The sequence below is a fragment of the Tribolium castaneum genome, chromosome 2 (assembly GCF_031307605.1).
Source record: "Tribolium castaneum strain GA2 chromosome 2, icTriCast1.1, whole genome shotgun sequence".
Lineage (NCBI taxonomy): Eukaryota > Metazoa > Arthropoda > Insecta > Coleoptera > Tenebrionidae > Tribolium > Tribolium castaneum.
Genome location: NC_087395.1, coordinates 24,984,523 through 25,009,531, shown reverse-complemented (window position 1 = coordinate 25,009,531; position 25,009 = coordinate 24,984,523). Strand labels below are relative to the sequence as shown.

General features: G+C 35.1%; 1 protein-coding gene across 4 annotated transcripts in view; it reads left to right on the top strand.

Moving 5' to 3' along the window:
- heph (hephaestus) overlaps positions 1–25,009 on the top strand; it is a 109,300-nt gene that overhangs the window by 8,404 nt on the left and 75,887 nt on the right. Inside the window, exon 1 of one of the 4 annotated variants that reach the window (XM_015983714.2) lies at positions 10,885–10,985. The exons of 2 other annotated variants lie outside the window; for them this stretch is intronic. The gene's annotated coding sequence lies outside the window, so the exon portion shown is untranslated. Of the gene's footprint in view, positions 1–10,884; positions 10,986–19,174; positions 19,364–25,009 lie in introns of those variants that run through there. One more of the 4 variants, XM_008200142.3, reaches the window with a different exon arrangement.

Genomic DNA, 25,009 nt, shown 5'->3' with positions numbered 1-25,009 from the left:
TGTTTGACCGGTCGTCGAGCGATTGTGGTCTTTGGGCGCTTTGGCGTTAAGAAAACGTCGGATTTTCCGCCGCTTTAATTATTCAAAGCTGTAATAATGTTGGTATGAATAATAAGCCAGGCGTATATGGCCGTGAGGTTGGCAATACATAATAAATGCACCCGGTGTTTAATTATTAGCAGGGAGGTTGGCGAATTTCGACGCTCGCCCGCCACCGGTTTCAACCGAAAATTTTTCTTCTTGTGAGCGTTTCTACCTCCTGTACGCTACAGACACAGACGTCTTTATTGTTGCGGACTGCTTTTGTTTCGTGGGCTTTGCTTTTTATTATTTCGCTTGATTAAATGCGGCACAAGCGACCCAAGCCTTTATTGGGGCGCTATTTTTTATTTACACGCGTTCGCTGAAAGTCGACCGATGGACGAGGAACGTGACTCGGGAAAATGACACTTTTCCGACACTTTTCACACGTTTCCTATTTGGACGAGTTTCCCGCAGTTCAAAGTACATACTTAGAGATACCAAGGATAATATTTTTTTTAGTAAATTTCGATAATCCAGGCTTTTTAGTCCAGTCTACGGAGGACTATAACATAGGAAACGAAACGAGGTACAAAAACGTACTCAGATTATACAGTAGGCGAGAGTTAAAATGAGGGCGCTTCGAGCGTTAGCCGTCGCGGCGTCAAATTGTTTTAAATTAATTTAAATTTAACCAATTCAGTAATTATTTGGAAAAAATACAGAGGTGTAGAGCTTTGCACTCTTAACATACTGCGAAAAACTTTCAACTTTCAAAATTTTCATAAGAAACATGAGAAAAAAATTATTGAAAATTTAAGATTTGCGCTTCGTCTTGTATTTTTCAAAACGCTGCGAATAGGGTTAATGATACAAGAAAAATGTGAGAGGGAAATTTGTAGAGAATTAAATTTTCTTTAAAAAAGTCCGCGACACCATATTTCTATCTTCAATGGGTTGTGTATAAAATAATCTTCTAATACTTGACCACAGGCAAAATGAAGCAAGTTCGTCGCTTGACGTCTTTGAACGACTTTGGGGCCTAAATGGTTGAAGGTAAAGATATGGTCTCACGGACTTTTTTGTAGAAAATTTAATTCTCTACAACTTTCTTCCTAACATTTATCTTGTATCTGTAACCGTATTCGCTGCGTTTTCGAAAATATGAGTGCAAATTGGTAAAGTAAAAGTTAAAAATTTTGCATTATGTTTATGTCCTAATATTTAGAATTTAAGGCTTTATCTGCTTTTATTTTTTTTGTTTGCTATGTGTTAACCATTGTACAAACACAACTGTTTTTTCTGAAAACTTATAATGGAACAACTGCGCTCTCTGACGACATTATAACGGTTCTATCAAGGACGGGAACGTTTTATTTGACGACATTCATATCCTAACCTTTAGATATCCATATACTAGATGTACGTTGCAATTTTCTTAGTTTTTTTGCTTCTCAACACTATTTGTTAGAATTTACATTTATTATGGATTTTTTTGCAAAAGAATCAAGTTTCCAACTTTATGTAGAAGATGTTGATGTAATCACAACCTGCTCAATTAGGCGAGTTTTTAGACAGTTGGGGAAAGACAGGTTGTGGGATTTTTATTTTGTGTCACTCAGGAATAAAGTAATATTCCGGCTTCGAGGCGGCGTTTCTGTTTGTTTCTATTTCCTTATCACCCCGGAAAAACCAATCAAAGTGTCTATTTTTAGTAATTTTATCTCTCAAGAACACTTGACGGGCTGTAATTTGGGCTTGGGTTCCCATTCCGGAATTCCATTTTTGCAATTCCTCCCTCTTTCTCCCGGGAAACATCCATTAAATTCGTGTCTATAGACACATTCATCCCCTTGTTAGCATGAACAGCGAGCGATCTAAAAATATCCTTATCAGAAATTTTCCTATCAATTTCCTAGCGTTTTCAACATGTAAACAACGACGTTAGCTCTTCAACGGACCTCTTATTTTTCCCTCCAGGACGATCAGTCTGCGTCACAGGATCTCCACCTTATATCTCCTCCGCCTCTTCATGAATAATTCAAGCGAATTCAGTAAGCAACCGGTGGTCATTCCCGGACTCTATCAGGGAGTAATTCGCTAATTCGGGATTTGAAATTTAAAAATGCACGATAGTTGAATCGATAAAACAACTATTCGGTACACCTGTGCAGGTTATTAATCGCGAATGATTCATCAATGTAAGGCAATGTTGTGATTAATTGTTCGATGCTGAGGTAAGTTTGAATTGTTGTTTGTTAAATAAAGATCGATATTTATTACATTCAGAGATGGCATTTCAAATTGAAGGAGGAAATTGGAAAGGTTTGGTATTTGATTGCTGCTTCTGCGGTTTTTTCCAATTTAATAAATTAATTAAAATGCAACGTACAACTAATGATGTAATCGTTGTTGCTAATTTATTATAAATTTAAATGACAGTTGAATACACTTTTTTTTGCATAATTATTAATTTGTGCATGATCTCATGCAAAACAGCAAGGGTTTGTTTAAATGTCAGTAAGTTAAAGGAATTTATTTCGACTCGAAATAAACAAACGAATGACAAAGTTTTAAAATTAGATTATAAAAAATGGAATTTATGCGATGATGTAGCTTGTTTTTATGCGAAAATTTTATTGGCGTCTGGTACGTAATTGCCAGCGCTATGCCGAAAGAATTTGTGTAAAATAGAAAGGATTGAATAACGAAGATGTTTCAGGGATTCGGTTCCAGGTAAAATGTCCCGGTTGTTGTTACATTAACAGATTAACAGCATGTCTTTACAATTTTTTTAGGAATTTAAATTACAATTTACATAGGTTGTCTCAGATAAGTTGCTTGAGAAACACTCTATTTCAGCTGTTGTTCAAAAAATATTCGTCTCAGATATTTTGCTATTTACCATATTTTATAAGTTTTTGCCAAATTTAGGGAAATAAATGAGTTACCAGCTTGAAAATGAACAACGATTTACTAATTTTTGCAAAACATTTATGTGGCTGAAAAAGTGCTGAAACGGTTAGAAAGGGAAAAATTATTTTTTTGACCTAAGTTGGTTTTTTGATTTTGAATTTTGCGTAATGGGTCAGTTATTGACAAAAAAATGCAAAAGAACTTTGAAAAAGTTAAAAAATAGTGCACAGTCATTCCATTTTAACGGATGGGACACTGTACAAATTTTTATATATATATTTTTTTAGTTTTTACAAAGAGTGTAGAAGTGAATTTTTCTTTATAGGAACTTAGTACCAGTACCAATTTGAGCTACATGTTTAAAATTTGACATACGAACGGGACAAAGAAATACAGAATGATGACGGACGGGACAAACAAATCATGTGTGAGAAAATAGCTTTAAAAAATTTATTCAGGCAGGTTTTAATTGCTAAAGACTTTAAGAATATTAAAATTAGACACTGGAAATTAAAAATTTTTGGCTTTATTTAACAACGTAAGAAATTAGAACAACAATGTATGTTTGCGGACGGGCCAACAGTTATAAAGATAAAAATGTAATATTTTGAATCAATTTACTTACCAATTTCTATTTTCTAAATTATACCAGAAGTTAGAAAAATATTCTTCAAAAAACATTCAACTGTGGTATTACGTCAGTATTTTATGTTAACGCCTAAAAGGCCTTGTATGTAATTTTTAGAATCCAATGAATTACTTCAATTACTTGTCGCAAAATACATTAAATAATTTTAATGTATTTTTGTTTTAAATACAGTTTCTTCCCTTTAGATACAGGTGTTTCTGGAGCACATTTGGCTTCAGACGAAGCCAAAAAAGCGTGTGAATTGCTACGATTTTGGTCATTTCTCTCTCTTCAGTGTGGTTGTTTCTTCCTGTTTTATTGTATAGTTTGTAGCAATTTCGGCTCAGCTTAATATGCAAATAATTCCGTCGTGGCGGCGTCACCGTTCTCGGTAAAACGAGGCTCCGAATGAATTTTACATGACGTCGTGTTGACACTATCATACATTTCCATGTAGCAATATCAGCACTTTGATGCTTCATAGTCGGAAGTAACATCCAAACGCATACCCGTTTACTCCAACTTGTTGAAAATGCCTCAATAAGAAGGAATGTTTTTCTTGCGTTAAAATCCAGCTCGGACCCTTCGGATTATGCGCAAGAAGCTAATGAATTTTCGAAAGGGTGTGTTTGGATTCACTTTGTCCGTCGTGAAATTTATGCCAGAGCTTGGACGTCGCCGTTTTAAGCGATTAAAACTGCACGAGTTGAAAAATCGACACAGCGTATTCTCCAACGGGATTTGGGATTGTTGGCGGCGGAGTACAGTAGGCATTTGCCTACAACTCGGGGAATCCCTCGAGGTTGTGGGAACAATGCGCGTTTAGATGTTATTACCGGTCCGAGGTTTGGCTTTACGCCGTTTTACTCGTACAGAGATGTGGCTAATCCCTCATGGGTGCACGCTACATTAATTAATTGTGTGTCCAGTTTGCGACACAAAAGGCTTGTCAGTGACTGTTGTTTCGGGTTAATTATAATGGACTTGCTAACGACCAGTTTATTATTTAATGGGGGCGTTTTGGGCGGACGCGTTTTTACCGATTTACGGCCAAACCGTGAAACTGAACGAAGAAAAAATTTGGCTTTAGACTGTTGTCTGAACTGCAAAATTAGTACATTACGGTAGGCAGTAATGTGATAAGTTGAACCTACTTTCGTAATTAGTAGGTCTGGTAAAATGGAATGTAAATGGAAATTAAGGCAATTAAGCGAGACCTAATAAACAGTAGAAAATTGATAATTTCTAATTGTATTGCAAAATAAAATTTCGCGCAAATCATTATTATTATCACATTTTTTATTTCAATGAATTTCATGACGAAATAATTGCGTATTTTACATTGCATTAATAATTAAAACACAGATCGAAATATCATCAAGTTTATTTTGTTCTATTGTTATAAATGTGAAATATTCGGGTGTTAATTTGGAAAAGAGTGATGGTTTCAGGTTTAATACTTTATTGCGTAATTTTCTGCCAAATTTCCAATTTCGTACAATGAGAAATGCGAAATTAATGAATTTGCGATTGTGTTTAATCGTTTTGTTTAATTCAGAAATATGTTACGCTCTGAAATTTCCATCGATTGATTATTTTAAATAAGGTAAACGAGACCGGCATGTCAAAAATTATAAATAAATAAAGTCATTCAATTTTAATCGTTATGGTTCCATTGTTCGCGTTTGTAAAAACGTGTAAAATTCAATTGAGGATTTTTCACCGCTTCAGTTAAAACAAATAGAAAATATGTCAATTTTATTAGACCACAAAGTACGCGTGATGGCGTTTTTCATCGCGCTATTCATCGACAAATTAACTAATAAATGTTTTACGATTTTTCATTGTGTGCAGGCTTTGTGCTTACCTGTAATCAAGTCGAGATGATTTTTTAGGCGTTTGGTCGAGAATTTACCCTCCGCGGGATATTTATGAATTAATAAACTCATTTTGTTTGAAGGGACTTGAAACAAAACTTGAGTTATTTTGGGGCTTTTGAGAAGGGAAAAATTTTTTTTCAAAATCATTCATGAGATAATATTCTCAGATTTTGTAGATACGAGGAAAAAAGGGCAAAATTCAAAGACTTCGGGAAATGTAGGTACAGTCTGGTTTGTTAAACTTTTCAGAAATAATAAGAAAAGTGTTATTTTCGACCAAATTTTGTTGTTTTTTGGCTTAATTTTACGAAATTTTTCTCAAAAACGCAAAATTAGACTTGAATTTAATTGCAGAATTACGTTTCTGGCTGAAAATGGACAGAAAAAATTAAATTTTCGAATTTAATTTGGTAATTTTTCGGTTTGTTTTACGAAATCTTATCAAAAACTCCAGAAAAAATTCTGGGTTAATCTTTTTTTCCGAAATCTTACAAAAAACCGAGATTTTAGTTAAAAAACGTGCTTCAGGTGCTACAGATGTCATCATTTTCAACTAAATTTTGTGTTTTTTGGCTTATTTTTTTACGAGATTTTGCTCAAAAACGAGTAAGTAAAGCAAAATACTAGCGAATTATCCTTCGAATTGTTCTAACAATTTGCCAAACACAAAGTTTTTTCAAAGAACTAAATGCAAAAAATATTGTACTGACAATAACCTGCACACATTAGGGCTAGATATTTTGACTTTGGCGCCTTTCTATAGAGTTATTTTTGACGAATTATCCGCACAATTTTTCTAATTTTTTGCTGAAAACAAATCTTAGTCAAAGGGCTTTTGGCTGTAAAGCCGATGATCGCTTCCTAGGGCTTTAATAAATTTTAGAATTTTTAGGGGAATTATTTTTTGGCGAATCATTTGTAATTTTTTGCAGAAGTAAAACTTATTTAAGACCCTGGAATGCAAAAAAATAGTGAACCAATAATTAATATTGTTTTAATAAATTTGCAGTTTTTTTCAAAATTTTTTGTCATTGGCTTATTTTCAGACGAATTCTTTCGTCTTATTGCATAAAAATTGTGAATCAACAATAACTTTTTCGGGCTTTAATAAACTGATTCATCTATTTATGACTTTTAAACACTCGACAAAAGCATATTTAACAATAATTTTGGTCTATTTTTTCTTGTTTCTACCAAATTTTGCGAGATAGTGCCATTTTTGGTAATACTTTGGTTTTTCTTTTTTTGTCTTCAAGTCTGAATTAGTTTTGAATTAGTTATTTGGGCGGTGTTTAAACAGGTTTTCGGTTAGAATTACTAGATGAGTTAATTTTTTATCTTGTGATGATCATTTTCTTTTGTGATTCAGTGATTTTTACTAATTAAGAAACTCGTTCCGTGTTGTTTGATGGGTCGTAAAGTTTCAAGCTTTAATTTCCTTCTATTGTGTTTTTTTCGGGCAGGTCATATTGACAAATCAGCTTATGGAAACGGGGAGCGCGATATTCTTTAATAACGGCGACGGGAAGTGTTTCTTTTGGAATTTTTTTTAATAAGGAAATTCCCTTAATTAAGAAGTCGGACGTTTTTCAGCTACTTTGAATTTTAATTTGATATGAGCCAGTCTTTGAAACTTTTACACGTTCTTGATTTTAAATTTATTTAATTACGACGCCGGATCGCAGCTTTTTCCCTCTACTCGGACATTTTTCATGCCTCATCTGAGGAATATTCAATTTCTGGCACTTTTCTGCAAATGTGTGGTTTGTTTTAATCGTTGTTGAATAATCGACGACCAATTAGTTGTTGCGGAGAGTTTTTCCGGGTCTTGGACAAAGCCTTATCAAAGATTCAGTAATCGGAACGAAATTACGGCGACGATTTCGACGCCAGGTAAAGGGCATTAATAATTGACGTTTCCGGACGTGAAAACGGTACGCAGGATCAAATGATCCTGCCACAAAGGCCGCTCTTTGTTCGTCTAAGGCTTTGTCTAATCCTCGCGTATGATTGTTTCTGTTTCGGCAAAGGCTAATTGCGGGCTCTAATTCGGACCGGGAAGGTTTTAAGGATAATCGCGCGACTGATTGGGATTTGGGAGTAATTATAGTCACGTCGGAGGCTCGTTTGAAAGTGTTGGCTTTTTAAACTGTGTTTAGCCCCTTCAGACAGAATTCCACCTGTGTAAACTCGCCCGACCCAATTCGAAAGGGTTCGCATCTTACCAGAATCAATTTCTAAAACCCAGCACTTAAAACTTCAGCGTGGAATTAGTTGTTACATTATGGGTCGTGTAAAAATTATCCCCATATAAACCCTTTCGATATTGGAGGTTTGGTGCGGTTTTCGGTCCCTTCCAAGCAATTTATTTGCATATATTTGAGCGTCGGTGCAGGTAGTACACAAAGCCGGTAAATAAATATATCATGAGTGATGGTAGCAGCAGCCAGTTTTCCTTTGATGACATATTCGTCGGGGGTTGAAAGTTTAAATCACTTCTCCTCGCACTCGGTGCCGTCCTTAACATGTATATTCAGCAACACTGAGCATTGGAACAGTCTGCGCGATGATTAGGCCGATGCATATACATATAAATCGCGTCTATGTGCTCATGTTTATGCATAATATCCTCTTACGTGTGTAGCTGGGAAGCTATTTCGACTGATTTAATTTCGCGAGTAAACAGATTTAATTGATTGCTTACCAATAGTTTGCTTATTTAACGAAATTAATTCCAAACTAACCGACACCGGAAAAATGAAAACGGTGGAATTGCTGCTGTTGACGCAGCGATAGCGAATTAAACTCCGAAGATGCTTCCTGGATCAGAAAGATGAGCGCGTTCAACGACGAAAAACACTCAATTCGAGCGTATTTAGGGGCGTTTTAAACACGATTTCAGGCGAAAATGTTGACAGGAAGTCTAACACTTTTTCTTCCACTTATTACAATTATAATTAAAAGAATTGTTCGATGTCAAGTGGTGTCAGTAGTAAATGTTCTCCTAACATTGTAACTACCTATTTTTTTGGGTTGAGATTCAAATAATTCATCGTAATTCTAGATTAACTTCGATAGTGGTCTTTAAATTTTAAGTAAGTTTAGATAATTTCAGCTTTTCCAACAATTGTCCTTCAAGTCAATTAATTTCGGAAAGTATCAAATGTATTTCAGATTAGTCATCTCTTCTGAAGTACGTTTGAAAAAACTTGTGAATTTCAAAGAGAATTCAGTAATTCCAACATGGTTTTCAGTAATTTCGGAAAAAAATCGGTAATTTATAAGTAATTGTCATAATTCTAACATATTTTCTGTGATTTCACATTGATTTCGATTATTTTGGGTAATTTAACGTAATTTTCATTTCAAATAATCTAAAAAAATCAAGGTATACAAAGAGAATTTAAGTAATTTCATAAAATTTTCAGTACCTAATAATTCACAACTAATTCTAGAGTTAACGATTTTTGTTCAAATATCAATAATACAGACTGAAACAAAAGTAACGCACAAAACTCATAACTTTGTTATTTATCAGTTTTCAAAGAATTTTCGAACAGGTCTGTTTTATTTTTTTTAATGACAACCGACATTTTTGTTTCCTGTTTATCTTTCTGGTAATAAAAAAAAATAGAAAATGAAATTAAAAATCAAAGAAATAAATTGATTAAAACAAAAAATTATTGCCAATGAAACATCGATTTGAGTTACTTTATAAATTGTTTTTGTATAATTAGCATGAAGACACTTTAAATGACACCTAAACACAAGAAATTAAACAAAAAAACTAACACTCTTTATAAAATAAAGCAAAAAATGCAAATATAATCGTTTTTGTGTAATGCTTTCAGTAACTTTTATAACTTTTTTCTTTTCTTTTTTATTTTATTTGATTGGTTTTATTTTTTTTCTACTTACCAGAAAAATAAAAATATGTACAGTCTATAACACTAATCATAAATGTCAGTTGTCAATTAAAAAAATTACGGACAAAGAGGACAAAATTTTAATTTAAAACACGTTGCCATGGGAAACGTGTTTTAAAACAGTGTTTATAATCTATATTTCGCATATTAAAAGGAAGGCTTAAAAAGTTACCAACAAAAAGAAAGCATTTAAAATACTTATTATGTGGGTTTATTCGACTAAATTTTTCATTATTTTGAAAATTATTTATTTTTAGGTTTAATTACAACTTCAAGCGTGAAAAAATTTATTAATATTTTATTCTAAACCGTCTGAAATAAAAAAGAGATACCGGTTGCTTAATTATTTTGTGTTTATCCCAGTTCCTTTAATTAACTTAATACATCGTAAATAAAACACTTAAGGGGACGATTAGTTTAATATAGGGTTAGACATTAAATTTACAAGACTCGTCATCTTACGTGAATCATCTGCTACATGTTTTATAGGGATTTTATTTTATTTGTGTTGTGAAAAGTGTTCTATTTTACAACAATTTTTTACATTTTAGTATTTTTTAGTGTGGTGAAGTTGTTTTTTAATTATAATTTTTAGATACTAATACGAGTAAATTTTTCAAAACACTTGTACTTGGAAATAATAGATTATAGTGTCTTGTACACAAAACACACAAAACCAACTTGTTCTTCTGTTTCTGGTTGAATTACTGTGTGTTAGATTTTAACTGAATTAATTCCTAATTAATCGGATGATACTAACACACTGTACATAAAACGTGTCGTTGGTAATGAATTTTTTCTCCATTTTTCGAATGTGTGCGTTTTGTTGTTGTTGCGTCCGGGTTTCATTCGCTTTATATTCGCTTTTATTGAATTAATTTGTGAGCGAAAACACGCCGCGAGGGCATTTTCATCAGTTTGATTGATTATTGACGTTTGCGATCGGGACAATATCCTGCGGATTATCGCTTGATCGTTTTCTCTTCATTGTGCATTATTGATGTCTCCTATTTCAGCTAATAACCTATAACATAATCATGAGCCATGTTCCATTTATAGCCGGACACGTTCTCCTCCACACCGCCGCCGCCGCCGCCGCCGCCACCGATCGATTGAATTTTCGCGCGCGCGAAGAAAAAAACTTTACGGCATGTCGCAAACGACGTTTCTACTTACCTCACCGATAAAACTTTTTCCCGTGTTTGCTCGATTTGATTGCGGCGTCGTAAAAATATCCGGTCTAACTTGGCGCCGTTAGTTATAATAAGTAGTTAAGTTATCCCTCGAAGTTTAATTAAGTTTCTGGAGCGGACAGCGTTTTGTTGCAATAAAAAAATTCCTCCTATTTAATTGGATGCTGTGCTGCTGCGTAGCCGTACGTGTGATATTCAGGTGCATTGAGCTTTTGAGTTCCAAGTTCCGGCTGCCATTCCCCGTACTTCCGATTATCGAATTATAATAAAATCATTGTTCCATTGTGAGGCAAGGCTAGCGGAAACTAATCAGTTGCCATTCGGGGCTCGTCACACAATCGCACAAAAATAAACGGCGGCGGCGGCGGCAGTGGAGGCGGCGTGTGTGTGCAACAATAGGAGCCCTACGGCGTGTTCGAAGGTAAACTTCCATAAATATTTAAATTCGGCACTGATAGCTCCGTTATTGCGAATATGAAGGAACTGGGAAATGGAAAAAGAACGGCCGTTTAATTGGTTTTTAAAGCAGAGGTTTAAATCAAAATTTTTGAATCATAAAACAGCGGAAAAATTAAGTAAAGTGTGAGGGCTAGGAAAATATAGTTCTAAATAAAAATTCTAAAGCACCTTTAGGTGGAGAATGTTTGAGGTATCAAGGAATTCGACTTAATCTAAGTTATTTAATGTTAGACGGAACTTTCGTGCAATAATTCGAGTTATTGAAGTTCGATTGTATAATAATTTTTAATAATTATGCTTTTGTATTAACTCTAAATGTTAAATTTTTTTGGTAATAAAATCGTAGTTAAGAGTGGACTGAAAATTTTTTGAATATTTTTTTCTCGTAAAAACATCAATTAAAGAAAAAAGAATTAACTCAAATTGGACAAATTTTGGGTTTACATCCTCATATCTTTCTTCTGAATAATTGAAATGTGTTTTTGCTTCAAAAATTATTTTGCACATTTTTTATTTATTGCATTTTTGGATGTAGGATTTTTTTGCTTAGTTTTTAAATTAATTTTTTTTGACGATAACATACATTTTAAAAACGTAGAAAAGTAGGACTTTCACCATTTTTTAAAGAAAAAAGTTCAAATTTTAATGATTTTTTTTAACTCACTGCAATCAAGAAGATAAAAAAAATGCAGAAGTTTGTTGCAAGTTCAATAACCTGAAAATTTCAAATCGAACACCCAATTTTTTATTTTCGCATCTAAAAGACCTTTAAATGGTCTCTCTAAAAACATTAACAGTTAAGTCTTTTACGGATTACTTAAACGGTATTTAACTGTAAACAATAAAAAAATTATTAACCATTGTTTCAGTAGTCGAAAAGTGAAATTTTCAAGTGATAATATCTTTATTTCGTCATTTATTACTTTGAAATAATTAAGATTTTAAAAGTTGTGAAAGACTTATTTTTTTAGGATTATTTGGTTTTGTGTATTTTTTTTAAATAATCGTGTATTTGTCAGCAAAAATTTTTTTTTTCAAAAACTAAACAGAACCGATCAACACAAATTTAGATCAAAATCATCAGTATTAAAAGCTACGTTCAAAAAAAAACGTGTCGCTGATGCGGGGTTTAGTATCTACGGCTTTTGTAAAAAAAATATTTAAAGTTCATAATGGACTTTTGCAATTCGCTTTTTAACAAAAAAAATTTGAACACGTATGTGGCGTTTTTATTTATTTATTTGGTGGAATAATAGAAACATCTCATTTATCTTAAAACTCAAAAAAATTGGCTTAGATACAATTTAGAAAATGTGCCACTTTTTAGATTAAAAATTTGCTTGATGGAGATAAAGTTCACTACATTACGTTTGTTTAAAAACTTAAAAAAATGGTTTAGTGGTGGGTCGTTTTCGTTGGCAGGCCATTTGGGGTGGTTGTGTGTGCGCCTCCGTTAATTCGGCGCGAATTGAATAAAGTGGACAAAACGTTCATTGGGTTTCCGTATTGCTTTACAATGAGATTAAGCCGAGGGATGGGAAGTAATGAGTTTTGCATTAAAGCGAGTGAACGGTCACGGTGCTTTATCCCGTTTATACAGTCATCAGAAAGCTTTTAAATTATTCGTCGTTTTCATAATAGAAAATGAAGCGTGTGCTCGAAAACACAATGGTAAATAGGGCACAAAATATCATTTAGAGAGGACCACACACGGCCTATTCACCCAACTTTTGCTCGGTTTTCCAACCGCGGCATTGTTACCGAAACTAGTCATTCGACGAGTAATCTGTACCCGAACAAAAACCACCACCGGCCTAATTAACAATCGGCAACTTTCCGATAATTGAGGCAAAAATTGCCCAAAGTGCGTCCGGTGATTAAATTTTTCCTTCTCTCAACGAAAGTGCGAAATTATTTTCGGGCTTAAGCGAGCACGAGCGAGCGCATCAATTATTTATCACAAATTTAATTCTTAATCAGTCGCAAAAGTGCCTAGTCATATATTACTTTTCAAACATGAATGCCTCGCTGGAGTTGAGTTCGTGCCGCCTCATTTTTAGATCGATTTTTGAATTATTCACGACGCTTTTTCGGATTAAGTCGAATTTTCGGAGGTGTGCGCTGTACCACCTGTATCGATTCGACACTCACCCACCACAAGGTGCATTGTTTGAAGAGATAAATCCGACGTGTTATTTTACCACAATGCGGCTATGAAATGGAAATGGCACCAGCGAGGCTCGGCCGAGATGTCGGAGGTCATGGCAGGGAAATCGGGACAAGAACATGGGCTTTATTTGCATTTTTTGTTGCTTGCAATTTGAAAAAAAAAATATAATTGTTTATGGGTTTATGACTCAGATAACTGACTTTATAGTAAATTCGTTTAATAAAAATTTGAGCAAGTTTTGGGTTTAACAATATTTTTCTAATTATCGATAATTTACGACATGACAGCCTGACAGGCGCAACTTTTTCCTATTAAACTCTCTTTATCCGAACTAAACGAAACCGTTTTCGACGACATCGCCTCTATTTTTCTTCCATAAAATCCGTCCGCAACATCCATCAATCTTGTGTCGACACTGACTGCCACCACCATGCAAATCGGAGACCTTAGCGACTTCCCCTTTTTGTTCTAAAACGACTCTATTTACACGATTCGAGCCGGTTATGCGGCAATTAACACAAAGCCATATTAAAAATCAATTGGGAGGAAGTAGTCCGAAAAAACCCAAACGTGTGATTATTCCAGACCCCCGAGCAAATCCAAGAAATGTCGACACGTAAAAATTAATAATAATTAAAAGCTTCGGGGCCGATTTCGGACGTGAACGTCTAATTTTCAACAATGAACGCCTTAATCCCGGAATAATCCCTCCGGACACGACCCTTCCTGACCCCCATCATTCAAATCACGGCTTAAAAATTTCGAAAAAGCCACCACAATAACCTACGATATGTAACCTTCGTGAAAACACTTGTGGATTGGTCGGGTAAACAATGCGGACTATTAAATTATTCAGCGAGTTTTCTCGTAACGGTGCGTTTCAATTTTCTCGCTTTTTTCCCCTCTATACCTACCATTATTTGACAGTTATGGAAACCGAACAATAGAAATAAATGGGATAAAAATATTGAATGAACAAAGTAAATAAACATCAACTCAAATTATTCATTCTTTTCATTCTCAAACACCCCCACTGAAAAAACAATATGGACGACGAGACGCCAATCAATTCGACGCCCTTTCATTATCGTGAAAGTGACATAAAGATCCAGACTTGATTAAAATTTGTATTAGAAGGGAAAAATACAACACTTGTTAAAATTAATGATGTCTACGAATAATAGTCGACCATTTCCAAAAGAATTTATACGCATTCCCGAAAAGTCCAATAACGTAAAGAAACAAACGTTAATTTGGTTGCGAAAACGTTATTTTTATCGTTAACTCGCAAAAATCCCCACGGAAATAACGTTATTCGTAGCGTAAAACATTAACGTTTTTTATCGTAGAAGTATGGAAAATACTAACCAGTAATCAACGTCAACAAGCAACGTTTTAAAAAGGCTATTTTTAGCTCTTTTTTTTCTAATTTTTTGTGTCAATTTTTATTTCTTATAATGATTGTCAAAAATAGATGCAAGAGTAGTTATTACGTTTTCTATACAATTGATTTAATTAATTAATTTTCTATATAATTAACGTTCAATTAAAAGGTTACATTAACGTTAGACTGCCGTTTTTTTGAAACGTTAATTATACGTGTAAAACAAACGTTAGTAAAAACGATCATTAATCGTTCATTTGCGTTTTTGACGTATAACTTTAAGTTAAGATGTACTTTAGACGTTAAAAATTGGCAAAAAGAACAAAAATGGTTGTCAAACTACGTAACATTTACGTTGAAAGAAACGTAATCATACAACTAAGTAACAACGTTCTGAAAAGGTTACATTAGCGTTAGTCAGTGCTGTAAAAACCATATTCAGTTTTTTTTTGAAACGTTAATTATACGTTTAAAACAAACGTTTGCATTTACGATTATTAATAACGTTAAAGTTCTTTTACAATTTTTATGTAAATATATCTGTAATTTAAGACGCACTTTGAACGTTGAAAATGGGTAAAAAGAATAAAGATGGTTTTTAAATTCTCTAACATAAACGTTATAAAAACGTAATTATACAACGAAATAAGAACGTTGTAAATTTCAACGTATAATATTACATCAACCGTTGTAACGTTAAAAAAAGTGTGCTTACTTGCAAAATAGTTTGTATTACTTATAAAAAAAACCAAAACTTTTTCGTGCAAAATCTCACAGAATCACGAATCTGCACAAGAGTTGTTTTATTTTTAATGGGAAGAGAATTTAATGCGGATTACGAATGAAATCCTTATTTTAATACAAACACGAAATTAAAAATTTCATGAGAGACCCGGTGGAAAAATCCGGCCCAACTGTGCATCGAAAATTCCCATCGCTAAAACCGTCCATTTAATATCAAATTATTGCATTAACAGATTTATAGCGTTATTCCAGCACTAAACTATATGTTACATGTGCAATATCCGGCCGCAAACCGCATTTCATTAAGTTTCATTTTGAAAATTCCCGATTCGTCCAACTGGGATTCAGGAGGACACAGGAAATGATGAAAATTTTTTGTGTGTGTGTGCTCTCTCGTCGCCCGTTGAAATTTTTACGAAAGCGACTCATCACGCTAAGTGGTGTGATTATTTAATAAAAGCGACAGAGGCGTGCGCCTAATTAAAAGGACGTGGGGTCCGGCCGTTATCGAGAGACAACAACGTGCCCTTATCATTCTTAATTAAATGTATGCACAGAAGGCGAGCCAAGGATGATCTGGGGCTTTGAAGCGGGTCGCCAGCTCCTTCTCTCCTGACTGAGAGATGTTATTAATCTTCTTAAGTAAACGTACCCGCAGAAGGATCTATCTCTGCTGAACAAATACCACGTGGAATTTTTCGAAATCGCGCCATTTCCCACGATCTAATTGCGCCAAAAGTAACGGGATGTTAATCAACAAGCACCGTACTTTTCCGGTACGATTTCTATTCTCCCAAGCCAAAAATTCCGATTTGTGGAGTAGCGCGTTTGATCATCGGGGAAGAATTAATTCCAAGTCCTGGCAGAACGATACAAAGTCGATTGAGAGTCTCCTGCCGGTGCAGCCGCGAATCCTGCGGGGCTCCTTCCTCTGAACGTCTCTCACTCGGCCGTAAAAGCACGTTAAACAGATAAAACAGGCAAATTGAAAACGTCATGTGGGTATTTACCGAGAAAACTCCTCCAGGGCTGGAAAATAATGCGAATTTTTGCGCTCGGGTTGAGGAAAGCGCTCAAACCCAAAAATACAAATTCCCAGACAACGCGGAAAAATCCAAAAATTGCTTATCTTTTTGTTTTTCCGTATGTTTTTTTGATGGGAAATTAATTTTGCAAATTTTTGTGTGGAGTTGTATATTTCGTGTCAAATTTGCGGTTTTTGTCGGCATGTTTGCGTTCGGCCCCTCGGCCGTGTCTAGACTTGACACACCTTTTGACGAGGAGTGGAAACACAATTGAACATCATCGTCTCGTCGTGTCCCGGATCCAGCAGTGAAGCGTGTAAATGTTTAATGAAGTCGAAGGGCGATCCTTCGGGAGACGCCTGAATTTATTGGTGTGTTGTTTACCTGTCAATGATTAGACGCAAATTGGAACAAATTTGGCAAGCAAACATGGAGGCCTGAAACGGCTCATCAATTAAAATAATTTAATTATGGGACAGTCATGCGGGCCGAAAGGGGTCAATGCGTGTAATCATTGACGACGGTTACTCATCACTCGTTCATGAGCTTTTAATTGTACGCTCATCGCGACATGATTTATTTGCCGAGGGAAAAATAATGGATTAGAAAATGGGACTTGGGACTTGTTCGAGTGTTCAAGTTTTCAAACTGTGTGTGCTTGCTTGTGCTTCAACAAGTTGAATAACTCGATAAAGTCAAACGGTGCATACATATGCCGATGGAGGAGACTTGGGATTTTCTCATTCTTTGTTTCGCCTTTCATTGTAATTGACTCCGTTTCGCTTCCCATGGACTTGGCTCGCATTGTCCATTCTTTCGACTTGTTCGTTCTAATTTTTAAAACGGTGTTCTGGGTGATGTCATGATGATTGTCTCAATCATTCAATTAGCCCACGCCTAATTCAGCGGCTGCAACTGCACCAACCTCTGGTATTCGGCGAGTGGGCCAAGGATGATTATTTTATTATCTCGGTTTTATCACGTTTCTGGATTTAATCAAAGTCACTCGTAAATACGACTCATCGCATTCAAGATATGGAAATAACTGTTCTCATTAGCAAAAAATGTCAGAAACTACACACTCGTAGTTTACAAATAATAACTTGCAAACTATGAAATGTATGACATATTTTGACCGTTAACTTACAAATTTGAAAGATTTTGCCAAACAGAGGTAAATTCGTAAAATAGATCTGAAGAGAATTGTGCACTGTGAATTTTTTGAGAGCATTTTTTTTTAACAAAAATGTGTTACTTTCCATGGATGAATTTGAAACGTCAAAAATTTCGAGAAAAGTTGAAAATCCATATTTAAAGGAATTTTTTTGGAGTTTCTGCTTTGGTTCACCTAGACATTTTTTCTAAGTAGAGTTCGGATTGAAGAGTTTTCTTTTTTATTTTTTTTTAATTTATAACGTAGAGGTAATATTTTTATTCAGGAACATAAATTTATTCAGAAAATAACATTATAAGATCATATTTTTATTCACTTGAAGACTTTAGTTGAAGCTATGACGATTAAAAGTGACTTTTTAATTTGATTTAAATCTTCGTCATTGTTAGCTCTTAGTTTTAGAAGCTTCACAAGTGGAAGATATACTTCATCATCATCAACCTATGTTTGGTTCAAAAATGTAATGGCATCTTTTGGATGATATTTTTTTAATATCTTTATTATATTTTCATTATTTTTATCAGTTATATGAACTTTAATCACTTTTTTCTATATGCGACTTTGATATTTTGAATCAAGTTCTGATCAGTAGGCTGCAATGTTATCGTGCAAATTGGGTGGTAAAAATAAGACTTTAAAATTTGGTTCAAAATTTATTTTAAATTTTATTATAATAACATAAAAAACAAGTTTCTTAAAAATGTCTCAGAGCAGTATCTTAATTTTTTTAATAATATCACAGTATCAGTAAATAATAACGTAATTAATTCCCTATCATTTGCACTATTAATTAATTTTTTTATTTGACTAGAAGTATTTATTTTTGCATCGGCCATAAAACTTGGAACACCCTGTACTGTCCTTACTATACAATTTTAAAGGATTGAATGGATATTTTGGGACTTGTGGGGATTTTTCAATATAGAGGGGATTTTTAAGAATTCTAGGAATTTGTCTAAAATTTGAAAAAAAACGTCTAGAAATTGTAGATTCTTGACGTTAGAAAGCCATAACTTTTAACGAATTTTAGAAAATTGTCGGAATGTTTTTAGGGGTTATAGTACTATTCTAAATTTTTAGTTAATTTAGGACATTAACTGTTACAGTGGGGATTTCTAATGCGAGTTTAATGAGAATCTCGAGACAAAAGAATTCATTTTCTATTAGGTACTTGGAAACTTTATAGATTGTATAATTCATTCTTTCGTAACTTTATCTATGTATTATCGTTTTTCAAACACAATCCTTGTTGTTCCCTTCATCCAGCCCGGAATTGACAGGTGTTTTAAACGTAGACAGCTGTATAAGCACCGGTGACTTGATCGCAAACCCCTATTACCTTCAAAACCATCGATTTTCCCCCTTCAGAGGGCATTAACTCCTCGAAACCCTCATTTCAACTAATACTCGGATCACCTGGATTAAGATATTTCGCCAATTTTGGCTAGTAATTATACAGCGTGTCCTGAAAAATCAAACACACCGGTCCCTCTGTATGTTCGTCCCATTGTTTGTCAGACAAAGAGCGGCGACCCTCCGGGTCCCGTGACCCCTCATCCTGCGCTCCCATTGGTCGAAATTCGTGTCCCATTCAACAGGTACAATAATAATGGTATTTTTTGTTCGTCGCTTTTCGATGGTTTTCGAGAGGTCTCGCCTGATGCACGCCGCGTTAAGTTAGTTTGGCGCGTCGGAGTTGGCCGTGTAATGTGAAATAACGAAGGCAGAGTGCCTCACCACGGAATAATTAAGTGCGTTTTTGTGTGTGTTGTTGTTGTGTGTGACGTGTTTGTTGCTGCTTGGGTGTATTTCGAAGGGATAAACACGAAGCGGTTGCGATAAGGTTCGTACTTCCGCTATACCGGATATAACCTCCAAACGGCGAGACTGTAGATACAGGGGAATATATACTTTTTTCAAACTAACCCATAACGCACACTTTTTACGCCTAGGCTTTTAAAATACGAAATCGGGACGTAACGATGGTATTTCACACTGTCTTTCACTTTTACTATTGTTAGGCGCGGCGCGGGTTATTTTTTCAAAATTGGGTTGCGTGCCGACGATTTAATTACGGAAATGTACGCTAGTATTATTTTTTTCGTGATTCACCAAACGTGTTGAGTAACGTCTGCTGTTGATCATTACACCTTTGACGTATTGTACTTGCTGTTTCAAAACTATAGAAAAATGGCAACAGCGCATTTAATTTTTTGGAGTCAAATAGGTCACCAAATTAAACTTTTTGTGTTCACTTGAACTCTAGTGGCAAAGTAGATGCACGGAAAACCCTAATTAAAAGAGAAAAGTGACAGTTGTTTTTATAGTTTTGAAACAGGTATTATGTGCATTTTTGGACTATCGGATAAGGTAAGTCCATAAGTAATTGACTCGCAATTACTTACGGACTTATTTTTGTTTCATGTTTTGCCTAAAATGTTGATTTTTATGAAAAAATATGTTTTATGGACACCCCTGATGTAGGCTAATATATTCTTAACTTGGCTTTTGATTCGCGGCGAAAACGATGGCGTTACCTGTTGAGTAAGCGGAAAGATATGCTGAACATGCAAAGTTTCTTTTCTACCTGACTCTGCGTGCGAAATAATCCGCATTATTATTACTGTCGAGGATTAAAGATTATACGTAAAAGCGATAAGTGTGACAAAATAGACAATAAACGTGTTGTTTATCGTTTCAAAAATGCACGTTATCGTAGCCACGCGCTACAGGGTGTCTCTAACTAACAGGGTATTTTTCTTGTGAAAGTTGGGACTAATTAACCCCTTGTTGTTTGAAATAATAATCTCGGTTCGAACTGGTTTGCTTAGTAAAGGGGTAGGAGAATTTTATTAGAAATTCATTGTTAGTTTTGACGTCAGAGATGTTAAAATTTTTGTGTGTTTGGAGATCGTTAGAATGAAGTCATTGTTTGTTTTACAATTATTAATGTATTGTTCGATTTGATGGAAAATTCGAGTGGTTTATGCATTAAAAACACATTTGAGGATTAGTTCTAATAATTAGGTGCTTGGCCCTAATGGTGATTTTTCTCTCTCCACACGTGTTTTTCATTAAGTGGCCTTGACATGCTCTGCATTCAAAGATTCGTCGGGTTTCACTTGATTTTTTCGTTTTGGCGGTCATGGTGGACCGGTGGTGGGTCTTAGATCATCTGCACAATAATGGCCTTCCGAGAAACATCAGGAAAGAATTTTTCAATACGTGAGGATTTAATTACGCTCCTTAAATGGCAATGATTGGGAAAAAATATTTGAACTGTAATTTTCGCTTCTTATTCAATTAGAAGTTGCCAAATAGTTGATACGACCTTGAAGGATCGTTAGAAGTGCGATGTGAAAAAGTACGTAATGGTAGGTGTCAAGTAACTTGGTCAGGTGACCTCGGAGCGATTTGGAAATTTTTTCCGTCCAAACATGAGCTCATGTGAAAATTTTCATTTAAGAAAACGACTTAAGCCGGAAATAAAGCCTAAAACAAGCCTAAATCTCACAATGCCTTGTTATGAAAGAAACAAGTTGGGAAATTGTGATGTATTAAAGGAAAAAAGGCAAAAAACTGAATAAAATAAGAAGAAATAAGGGATCTGTTGCAATGAATTCAGTTATTTGGTGACAGAGTTAGACCTGACCTGACCTGACCTGAACAGAAAACAAAAAACTTTCATAAAAAAATCGTGAAATGTACAGAAATGGAAATAAAATGAAAAAAAATTAAAGAGAGAACTGAATCATTTGATAAAAATGCTTGAAACAGTCTTAGGCTATGACTGACAAAACCTGAAACAAACCTTATTAAACCTGAAAGTGTCTTGCTTTTTTACTGAAAAGTGAACACATTAGGTTTAGGTTGAGAATCGTGGAATTGTTGTTTCAGTGATAGTGATATCTGGAATTTGCAAACAATAAAGATAAATTAGTTTTCTCAGTTTTGTTGCGTTTTAGTCACATTTCATGGAAAATCCGTTGGTGCCAGCTCTGTCGTTTTTCACGGTCGGTGCAAGCGAATATCCTTGAGCTCATCTGCAATTTATGTGTAAAAGAACACTTCATCATCAACATTAATTAACTTTTTGTGTCTTTACTCAGGCTAATTACGATTTGTTTACAATTTCCTTGTATAAAAGAAGTCCTTTCGATGCAAGGTGAGGAGAGGAGGAGCAAATCGGTTTAATGCATTTTTCGTAATTTAGAAAAATAATCCGTGTATTATTTTTGCAAATGGGTTTGTAGCGCCGTCGGGCAAGTCTTTAGAAACACAATAGGGAAAAGTGGGACATTTGTGTGGGAAAATGTGGTCGTGAGATGGTTTTTCCGGAGTGTCCTACTACAGACCAGCGCTCAATTCCTTCTCTATCTCCTCCTCGAGGCGTCAACAAAAGCCATTTAATTCATAAAATTGAACTAAATCTGGCTGTGTGCATGCATTTCCCTCAAGTTCGTGTTGAATACGATTCGATTTTTGCCTCGAGTCGACAACAGGTGCCTGTATTGTTCGAGTGTGTTTTGTCTGGTAGCGTCGTCTGGTTTTGAATGCACATTCGTGTGACTCATTTATCTCAAATAGAACGTGTAATGTTACCTCTGATAAGACAAAAACCACCCAGCGTGAACTGATAACGCCGTAAATTTTTATCGCTTTTAATTTCCTGTCTTGCGACGCGTTCGCTCACTCCTCCATTCAAAATTATTTTATGAAAATAGAGCTTCTGGAAGCCAATAAAACGCGTAATTACACGATGTATTTTCGTCCGATGATCCTTCAAGTCTTGTGCGGTGTTTGTATTATGACACGGATTTAACGATGCAGCTGAGGCCATTTTTGCGATTTACGACTTGGTGTTTGCGTCGATGACGTAACGATTTTTGTCCAAAGGAATACTGCGGTGGGCCAGAATTCGAAAACAGAAGGAGTCGTAAAACGCGAAAATCGCGATTATTTTCAACGATTGGGAGGAAAATTTATACTCTATAAATATGTTATAGACTGCTGTATGTATACATGTGTGTGTTGTCTGGAAAATGTTAATTTATTGGTGGTGTCATAAATTTCGGTAATTTCGCTTTTATTTCACTTTTTCCCATTGGATTTGACACGTGTTTGTTTTTCCTGTCATAACGTGACACCTTATTGTGATAGTGAATTGGCGTTTGGTTTTTATGTTGGTATTGTTCGAATGGTGTTGAGAAAATATCTTGAATTTTTTATAGGGACTGACGTAAAAATTATTGGGGCAAAGGAAAACGCACTGTTTGGATCATTTTTGTTGTTTCAGGAGCGTTGGATTCTACAGGAGTTTCTGGTTTCCTGGAAGCGTTTCTAAGGGTTGTGGTCATCAAAACTTATTATTACGAATAAACTTTTTAAATTGTTTCTTTTGTTTTTTTTCTTCCATTTAAATAAAGGTAACAGAGACACCATCTTTGAATGTAAGGTATATTTTGGAATAAAAAATAAGAAGAAGTTAGTTTCGTTCAAATCAGAGATATTTAATAAAAATCGAAACCAAAATCTTAGAACAATGAAAAAGAAACGAGTTAGTTGTAATCAGTGATATAGAACAAAACAAAATACATTAAGAAAACGAATGTCAATATTAAACAGAATGGAACAAAAAACTTTGTTAAGTTATGAAAAAAAGTAAAAAATTATAAAGCCTAAAACATTTTTTTCTTACATATTAAAAACAATGAAAACAAAAAACAACTAGGCAACCTGAATACACCTCAGATGAATCAGAATCAAGTCACAACCTGAAACCAGATATTTTAAAATGTCAAACCAAATCTGAAACCTTAAAACAAATCATTAAAAAACTGAGGATGTTTTGAAATACTCTTTTAAGACAAAGCCTAAAGCACAAAACTAGGTAAACGAACCCAACCTGAGACAGTAGTTCAGGTTTAGGTAGAGTGCCAGTTAAACCTAATACGAAAACTGGGTCAAAATTTGGACGTGACCTGAAGAGAGAAATGGAACAAAACGCATCAGTAGGTAGTAAATTAAAAAAAACCTAGAACAAAAAATTGTCTCCAAAAACGCTCAACCTAGAGTGAAGAGTGTGTTCTAGTGAAAGATAAGAATAAGAAGAATATAAGTAAAAATAAACTTAAACTAACAGCAGTTCAGAACAACCTAAAGTAAACCTGATACAGAGTCATAGACAAGGTTTGAACAACCTGAAACAAGATTGAAGGCAAAGTTAATAATAAAATCGATTAAAAGAACTAGAAGTCTTGTTAATGTTCAGACCAACCTAGTGGGAACCAAAGACTAAGCCTAAAACAACCTGAACCAAATATTTCAGGATTTGAGTGAAACCTGAAACAGAGTTGGGGAAAATGGGGTCGAATAGCTTGAAGCCAATTTTTTGGATGACACTTTCCTTAATAATTTTGAAAGTGGAAACGGGCTTTTTGCTTCGTTGTGCGATTAGTGCCTCTTACGCAACCACGTTTCCAAATACCACTTGTCGAAATGATGCTACGTGACATAATATTTGGTTAAAAACTAACACTAGTTCTTGAGTATGTAGCAACACAGAGAGGACATGAGGAATGTGAAACCTCCTGTCACGCTTTTGTAACATCACCAAAAAATTTATTTAGCGGTAAAGGGTGTCTATATACGAGCAGCGTAACCGTAATCACGTTCCACGACCGGTAAACGCATCTTCAATATTTAATTTCGAAGCAGTTCATTGTGAAAGCATGAATAACGAATATTTTCATCAGACTTGTCGAACCCCGATGAATAATAGCGTATTTTTGTGACGACATTTCGGAAGGGAGTAAGTCCTCATTAAATGCGAGCATAAAATCGGCGAGTAACGACCATCGTGCAATTAGTCTTGTGAGGCACCTTGCAGGAAGGTAAAATGCAACAAAGTCGTCACCGACAATGTTTCAAGTTTTGTTTACTTTCGAGATCGTGTCCGACCTTGACAGTTTCGAAATTTGATCTCATCGCGTGTCGTAATTCGAAAGTGGTCTTTTGTAAGCCCCCCTAAATGAATTTCTGTAGACTCGTCTGCCGTTTAAAATAGTCACTCACTCTCCAGATGCGCTCTAGATTCGAAATCGCGAGTTAAACGAGTCGGCACACGCCTTGAATGCCTTATTAGAGGCTAACCGATAAGAAGTCCGAGAGCAATCTAATTTCCTCCTCGTCTTGTAAAACTAATTCTAAGCGCCCTTTTCCCGAACGAAAGTGCAGCCCTCATTCACAGGCAATTGCTTTCAAATCCAATAAAGTTGTTGTTACGTCGGACAATCCACTTATCCACCGAAACATTACCAGGAAGGCTAATAGCAACGTGTAGGGGATTCAACAAGTGGCAAGGTTGGCAACGTGCCGATCGGGTTTTTTGACAAAACGCCGAACCGACGACGGCCTCCTCGCGTCACGACGAGAATGCAATTCCGAATCGGACGTGAGAATCATGCACAATCGCCGATTAGATGGAATC